Below are 7,681 nucleotides of genomic sequence, written 5' to 3'. Positions count from 1 at the left end.
AAAAACCCTAATTGTCGACCAGATGAAAATGATGACTGTAGGCTTTGAATTGAGGTGTGATGTCCAGTGGATCTTGTCATATGAGATATTTGAAGATGATTAATGTCTTTGAATGATCCCCTGGGGATTTTTAGGGTTTCCCAAAGGTGATCCCTGATCTCAGTCCTTGATAGGCTCAAAAACCCTAGTCTGGTGACTTGAGTAAACCTGTACTCAGATGACTGGGTGTCTAATCAATCATAGGTGAATATAAAAGTGAAGCTTTTGAGTCCTATGATTGTGTTAGAGTCCAATCCTTCCATTGATTGATCCTTTGCCTGAGTTTTCTTGTCTTTGAACATCCTTGATTAAATGCCAGATGAAGAAGTGACTGCTCTGGGTACTTGTTTTGACCTGATGAAAATCCTGAAGATATGTCATCTCAGGGGGGTTAAAAATTAGGGTATGACACTTATGATGTCATGATGTCAAACATGTGGCACACAAAAACAAATCAAACAATAGCCTTAGGTTTAAAGGCTTGCATGAGGTTTGATAGGTGATACCCTCCCCACTGAAGTTGAGTTGGTTAAAACCTGTCCTAAAATAGTATTCGGGTTCTATGATCCTTGGAGACAACATCTCAATACGGTGCTCGGACGGCCGATCAAAATATTCCTCGAGGATAACTAACTTCGATCAATTTCAAAGCTAGCCACTTAATAGGCCACAAGTCAAATTCAACTAAAGGTTCTAAGATAAATTAGTGTTTAATGACATTTCGGAAGCCTAACATACTCCTTGATCGTTTTCAAGGGACATCAGTATGAACCAAAGTGTCGCACTAACGGTGACTACCAGATCAACCGTATCGGTATATGCCGTACAGTTTCCTTGATCTATTGTCACATACTTAAGGTATCTCGAGATTTGGGTTAGAATCTTTCACACAAGCAAATACCCAAACAAACCTTTGAAAAATAGAGCAATCAAGTCAAGCAATTGAAAACATCGAAGTGATCTAAACTCTAAGGTAACCCCTTTTGAAAACATTTTGTTTTTAGAAACTAAGTCCCCAGCAGAGTCGCCAGTTCTGTCGCCCTCGGTTTTTTACCGTACATCTCGTGGAGAGATACACGAACTGACTCTTCTCTTTTTGCTTTTGTTTTGTGTTTTTTTGAAAATCAGAGAGTCGCCACCGACTTTTATTTTATCCAATCAAGGAAAGGTTTATAAAAGAAACAGAAAAAGACCTTTAAGAGATTTTGGGTAAGGGGTAGGTTATACAAAGGGAAGGTGTTAGAACCCTTTGTATCCATCGTGTCGCACGCTCGCGAAATGATGAACAGAGTCGCCACCAATATATTTATCCCAAAGAGGGAAAGGAATATCAGAGAACCTGGAATAAAGAAAGGATAAGAAAAGGTCTTGCGACCAAAGATCGGGTAAGAAGTCAGTTACGTGAGGGGAAGGTATCAGCACCCCTCACGTCTGTGGTACTCCACAGGATCCACTTATGTTTGTTCTATTCTAAGGGTGTATAAATCTAAAGCTTAATTATTAAGGGAATGCATGCAAATGAAAGGAAAGAAACACGGGGAAAATAAGGTTTATAAATAGTTGTGCTCGCTTAGGCCCCGCGACCTAATGCCTACGTATCCTTTTCAGGAATCAGAGCGCCGTAGTTCGGCTCTTTAGTTTTTGTTTGTTTTTATGTTTTTTAGTGGACGGAGTTACATTCACACTCCGCTGCTCGACCTCTGGAGTCTTTAGCTGGGAATAGAGCGGAAGTAACGTGTCTGATTAGGAGAAAGAATGCCCTGAAGGCAAGAGTAAGAATGCCTCGGAGGCAAGAGAGAGAAGAGATAAGATTGATTTGTATTTTTTAGGTGTAATTCCATGATGGACGAAAACCCACTACAAGTTTCGCATCACTTCCTTACTTTGTTTAGGTCTGAGCCTTTATTAGATATTTTGAAATGTTTTTGGTTGAGTGTCTTTTAAGGGAAATTAATTTGTGACTTGAATCATGCCATAAAAAAGAGTTTTTTTTGAATATTTAGAGAATGCACATCGAGGCCTACGCCACAATCGTTTCTCTAAATGAAATACAGTTTTTGAATAATTAGAGAATGCACATCGAGGCCTACGCCACAATCGTTTCTCTAAATAACGGTTAAGAAATACACCGAGGCCTACGCCTCAATCATTTCTCTTCCGCTAAGTGGGAAAGAACATACATCGGGGCCTACGCCCCAATCATTTCTTTCACACTAAAAAAAAGGCATTAGCATGATTCGCGTCGTCCTTCATTAATGTTTTAAAGTTGAAAAGAAAAAGGAAAAGCAAACTAGCCTAAGATGAAGTGACTAGCCTAAGTGTTATGGATTATGGGTCCTAAATCTATGGGAATATACAAGTAGAATTACAAGATTAATCACAAGTAAGCATGATACAAAATTAGTACAAAATGATTTAAAGATGACTTGAAAAATAGTACAAAACATGGAAGCAAATGATGCAAAATATAGTACCAAAAGTGAATTAAAGGACTATTATTTTTATGTTGATTTTTATGAAGGAAATTGAATTCGAATTAACCAAAAAAGAATTAAAATAGATAGCCTAAACTAATATTTTTTATGACTATTTTCTATATAAAAAATTGTGTTAAAAGTCTAAAAAGAAGATTACTGACTTTCATTGTGTTTGTATTACTTAACAAAAAGTCTAAAATTAACTAGTAAAATAAAGAGATGCAGGGGGTGCAAACTAAATACATGGGTGCAAATAGTAAAGGCGCTGGGCCCAGGGTGTTGGCCCAGCAGGCTATTTTTTGTACAGTTTGCCAAAACGAAGATGGTGTATGGGCTTTCAGGGAGTGTGAATTGCAATTCGTATGGCCCAATGTAATTCAGATTTATGATCCATATAGTTCTATTCAGATTTAATTTAACTAATGGCAATTTAGTCAATTAATGGGGAATTAAACCTTATGTTATATTAATATGATAACCAAACCTTATAGTAATGTTAATTAATATTTAGATTAAATTAACTTAATACATATTTAACTCAATTAACATAAATTAAATTCAAATAACATTTATAAAATTACATGAAAATTAAAAAGGGGATTAAGGTTAGAGTTGCGACCTTCAGAGTTCTCCTTTCTTCTTCACGGTGAAACAGCGGCGGTGGTGCAAATGGAGAGCTCCTCTCCGGCGAGCAATCTCCGTCGTGAATCAGAGAAGAACATTCCGTTTTCTCCCTCCGGCGAGCGATCTCCGTCAACCTCTTATCCTTCTTATTTCGGTTCCGATTTCATATTCCCAATCTCTCTACCGTGATTCTCCGAATACGATCTTAGGTACGTGCACGGCGAACCTTCTTCTCATTTCTTCGTCCCTTTCTTGAGCCTCTGATGCATGAACCTTAACTCGGTTTGTTATTGTTGTGGTTTGAGGTCGTTGATTGCAAATTGGAGGTTCTTGTTAGACGAAGATTGAAGATGTCGTCGAAGCGCGTTGATGAGGTTGATTGAAGTTGTAGCGTGGTCAGGATAACGGAGAGTCTCTTGCAGGCGATTGGAGTGCTTGAGTGATGAAGATGATGAGAAGAATGTGGCGAAGGTGATGATGCAGAGTGATTGTTGAAGATGGGGATGAAGCGAAGGGTTCAGTGATGATGAAAATGAATCGAGGAAGAGAAGAAGATTGATGAATGCTTGATGAAGATTGAAGAGAGGGTGATGATGAATGAACTTGAAGTGTAAAGCAGAGAAGAAAATGGTGAATGATGGCTGAAGAGTCGAGAGAGAATGGGAGAGATGAAGGGAAGTTCTGAATCTGAAGTGAAGAGAGCTTGAAGAATGAATCCCGGTTCTGACTTTATAGCTCTGAAGGTTAGTTTCCATCTCTGGTTTTTTTTGTTGAATCTCTGTTAGTTTTCTGTTAGGAGGTTAAGAGGGTTAGAAGGTAGTTAGTTAATAGTTATTCTGGTAGTTATTTATGGTTCAGTTTGACAGTTATAGATGGTTATGTGTTGGGGGATAACTGAATCGGTTATGCTGTTAGGAATGTGTAACTGAATTCCTTATCTTGAATGAAATTGTTTGGTGGTTAGGTTTGTTGGTTGCAGAGCTACTGTATGGGTTAGTTAGGGGTTGGTTAGGGAATTTGTTAACAAAAAAATCGTTAAAAAAACTATTGGGACTGTTATAAAAATATGAAACAGTTGTAGTGAAGTTCTGTTTGGATGGGATTGAATGTATAACTCTCTCCTTGAATGCATGTCTATATGAAAATAACCCCCAAAATATAATATAGAAAAAGTCTTGGCCAAATGCTTCCAATCTTGATAGGATTCATAAAATACCAAGTAAACTCCAACTCACACAAAGTCCAAAACATATATAACTTGTGAACCAAGTAACCCAATATTCTATACTTTTGTTTATTATAAATAAGATGAAACCTTAATCCAAGCTCCTTGAAGTAAAATAGCCTTGTATGATGATGACATAAAATTTTACAGTACTCATGGATCCGAACCTTAATCCCACAGCCCCATATTCAAAGAAGAACCAAATGAATCAAGCTTGAGTGAAGCAAAATCCTTAATTTCCAAGATCCTTGATCTCATGTCAAGTTTATTGTTGGATGAGTGCATGATATGTTGAATGACCTAATTGATATATGCAGATGAATGTGATACTTAAGCCAATACGAAATAAAATTAGATGGGCAAATTTTGGGGTGCAACAGCTGCCCCTATTTAATCGTCTTAAACCTGAAGGTGAGATTGGCGCTAGCCTTTCGAACATTCAAGGTAGAAGAAAAATAAATACCATGTGAACCTGAAAATTTGCCTCATGAGATATGATCCACTAGGGAAGAAATGGTGTCAACTCCGATGAGGAAGATTGCGTCAACTCTGGATTGAACATATTAACTCTAGGTTAGAAATGAACTCATATCAACTCTAGGTTGAAAAAGAAAAGTGGGTCGACTCTGGGTCGAAGAATAAAGGGAAGTCAACTCTGGGTTGGACAAGATGTAAACATCAACTCTGGGTTGAGAATAGAAAGGGAAATCAGTATTAATGGGACAAGATATAGGCATCATCTCTGGGTTGAGATAGAAATTAAGAACATCAACTCTGGGTTGAAAACAAGAGATAGACATCAACTCCGGGTTGAGAGAAAGTAATTCAACTCTGGGTTGAAAGGGGAAGGATGAACAATTAGAAATAACCGTCAACTCTGGGTTGAGTGGGAAAGAGAAATCAATTCTGGATTGAACAAGGGACAACCGTCAACTCTGGGTTGAGTGGGAAAAGCAAAAGATAACTGTCAACTCTGGGTTGAGTGGGAAAGGAGAAAAGATAACCGTCAACTCTGGGTTGAGTGGGAAAGGAGAAAAGATAACTGTCAAATCTGGGTTGAGTGGAAAAAAGAATCAATAAGAAATATCTGTCAACTCTAGATTGAAAGACAAAGAAACTAGAAACATCCGTCAACTCTGGGTTGAGAGGGAAAAGACAAGAGACAACCGTCAACTCTGGGTTGAGCGGGAAAGGAGAAGTCAATTCTGGATTAAACAATGGATAACCATCAACTCTGGGTTGAGAGGGAAAGGAATCAATTCTGGATTGAATAAAGGGTAACCGTCAACTCTGGGTTGAGTGGGAAAAGGATAAAGGACAACCGCCAACTCTGGGTTGAGTGGGAAAAGACAAAAGATAACCGTCAACTCTGGGTTGAGTGGCAAAAGGGATCAATTCTGGATTGAATGAAAGATGATTGTCAACTCTGGGTTGAGAGGGAAAGAATAAGAGATCAACTCTGGGTTGAATAAGAGGTAAATTTTAACTCTGGGTTGAGGACGGAAGGGTTGAAAGAGGAAATATGAACAATTAGGGATGACCGTCAACTCTGGGTTGAGTGGGAAAGAGGAATCAATTCTGGATTGAAGAAGGGACAACCGTCAACTCTGGGTTGAGTGGCAAAAGGGAATGATCAACTTTGGGTTGAATAAAAGAAAAGATAACCGTCAACTCTGGGTTGAGTGGGAACGACAAGATAAATATCCGTCAACTCTGGGTGAGAGGGAAAAGAAATTAATAAGGATTAACCATCAACTCTGGGTTGAGTGGGAAGGAAAAAAGATAACCGTCAACTCTGGGTTGAGTGGGAAGTGATAAGAAATAACCGTCAACTCTGGGTTGAGTGGAAAAACGATCAACTCTGGGTTGAATAAAAGATAACCGTCAACTCTGGGTTGAGAGGGGGTAATCAATTCTGGATTGAATAAAGGATGGCCGTCAACTCTGGGTTGAGTGGGAAGAAGATCAACTCTGGGTTGAATAAAATATAACCGTCAACTCTGGGTTGAGTGGGAAAAGGATAAAGGATGACCGTCAACTCTGGGTTGAGTGGGAAAATATACTTAACTCGGGGTTAAAAGATGAGAGGAAAATCAAGTCTGGGTTGAACACCAACACATCAACTCTGGGTTGAAAAAGGGATAACCGTCAACTTTGGGTTGAGTGGGAAGAGATAATTAACTCGGGGTTAAAAGATGGAAGGAAAGTCAACTCTGGGTTGAACACAAAAACATTAACTCTGAGTTGAAGAAAGATGAACATGATTGACTTTGGGAGATGGCGCCACAATGGTAACTCTGAGTAATCCAGTGGAACATCAACTGAATGCTTGTAAGGACCTCATCTGATGAGTAACTTGGCTTATGCTTCATATGAAAATGTTTGATTTATTTTATGCACTTCTGAAGATGTGATGCAATGATTTCTATATGCAGTGTACTGATGGATCGTTCAGGGTTTCTGCTTTGCGTGGAATAGATTAGGTGGAGTTCTGAGACTCTGCTTGAGATTCAAGGTGAGGTGGATGCCCCTGCTTTATTGATGATTGGATCATTGAGGGAGAAATGACAATGAGAATGCAATGATATGCATGATGCATGTATGACGATGAATGGAATGATGGTTTCCAAGACACAAGGGATAGAAGGAGTGTGCCTTTATGGAAATGTTGTTTCTTGAAGGATAGAACTTGTGAAGGTGTTAGGCTTGACTCCTCGACACCTATCTCAATATCTGACACTTGATTGAAGATGAAGAGATGAATTATTATCAGCTTGCCCTAGCTTGTATGATCTCTTGATGTAGGACTTTGATAATGCTTGAATCATGGAGATTTGCAATGGTCTGCCCCAGTGTTGATCATGGAATGAATGCCCCAGATTGAGAGGAACTCCTCCACCAAATGGATTCTTCAGAGATGTGCTCAATGGATGACCAAACTTTGCCTTTGTAAGATTACTTGATGGAATTTTAATGTTGAACTTTCCTTGGTATCAAGTACTTGCTTTTAGATTAGAGACAATTCTGTTTTGAAAGAGATAAGGAGAATGCAATGCACATGTTAATCTCAAAGAAAAGTTTTATTTGTCAAAATGTTGTACTGATACTAACACAAGTGACACAACAACATTAGGAGTCAGTTTGACATGATTTTACAATTTGTATGCTTTCAGAACGAACCCTGCTTCAATTAGGACTTTTGAGGGTTGTAACGTGGCCGGGTTCACGGTTTGAGAAACAAAGAATAAAGGCTCAAGTTCTACTTAACCCACCCCTTCTTCGTGATGTTCTCCAGTCCTACGTTCAGCTAGTTTGA

Source organism: Vicia villosa, linkage group LG5 (assembly GCF_029867415.1).
Source record: "Vicia villosa cultivar HV-30 ecotype Madison, WI linkage group LG5, Vvil1.0, whole genome shotgun sequence".
Classification (NCBI taxonomy): Eukaryota; Viridiplantae; Streptophyta; class Magnoliopsida; order Fabales; family Fabaceae; genus Vicia; species Vicia villosa.
This window is presented reverse-complemented; position numbering follows the sequence as displayed.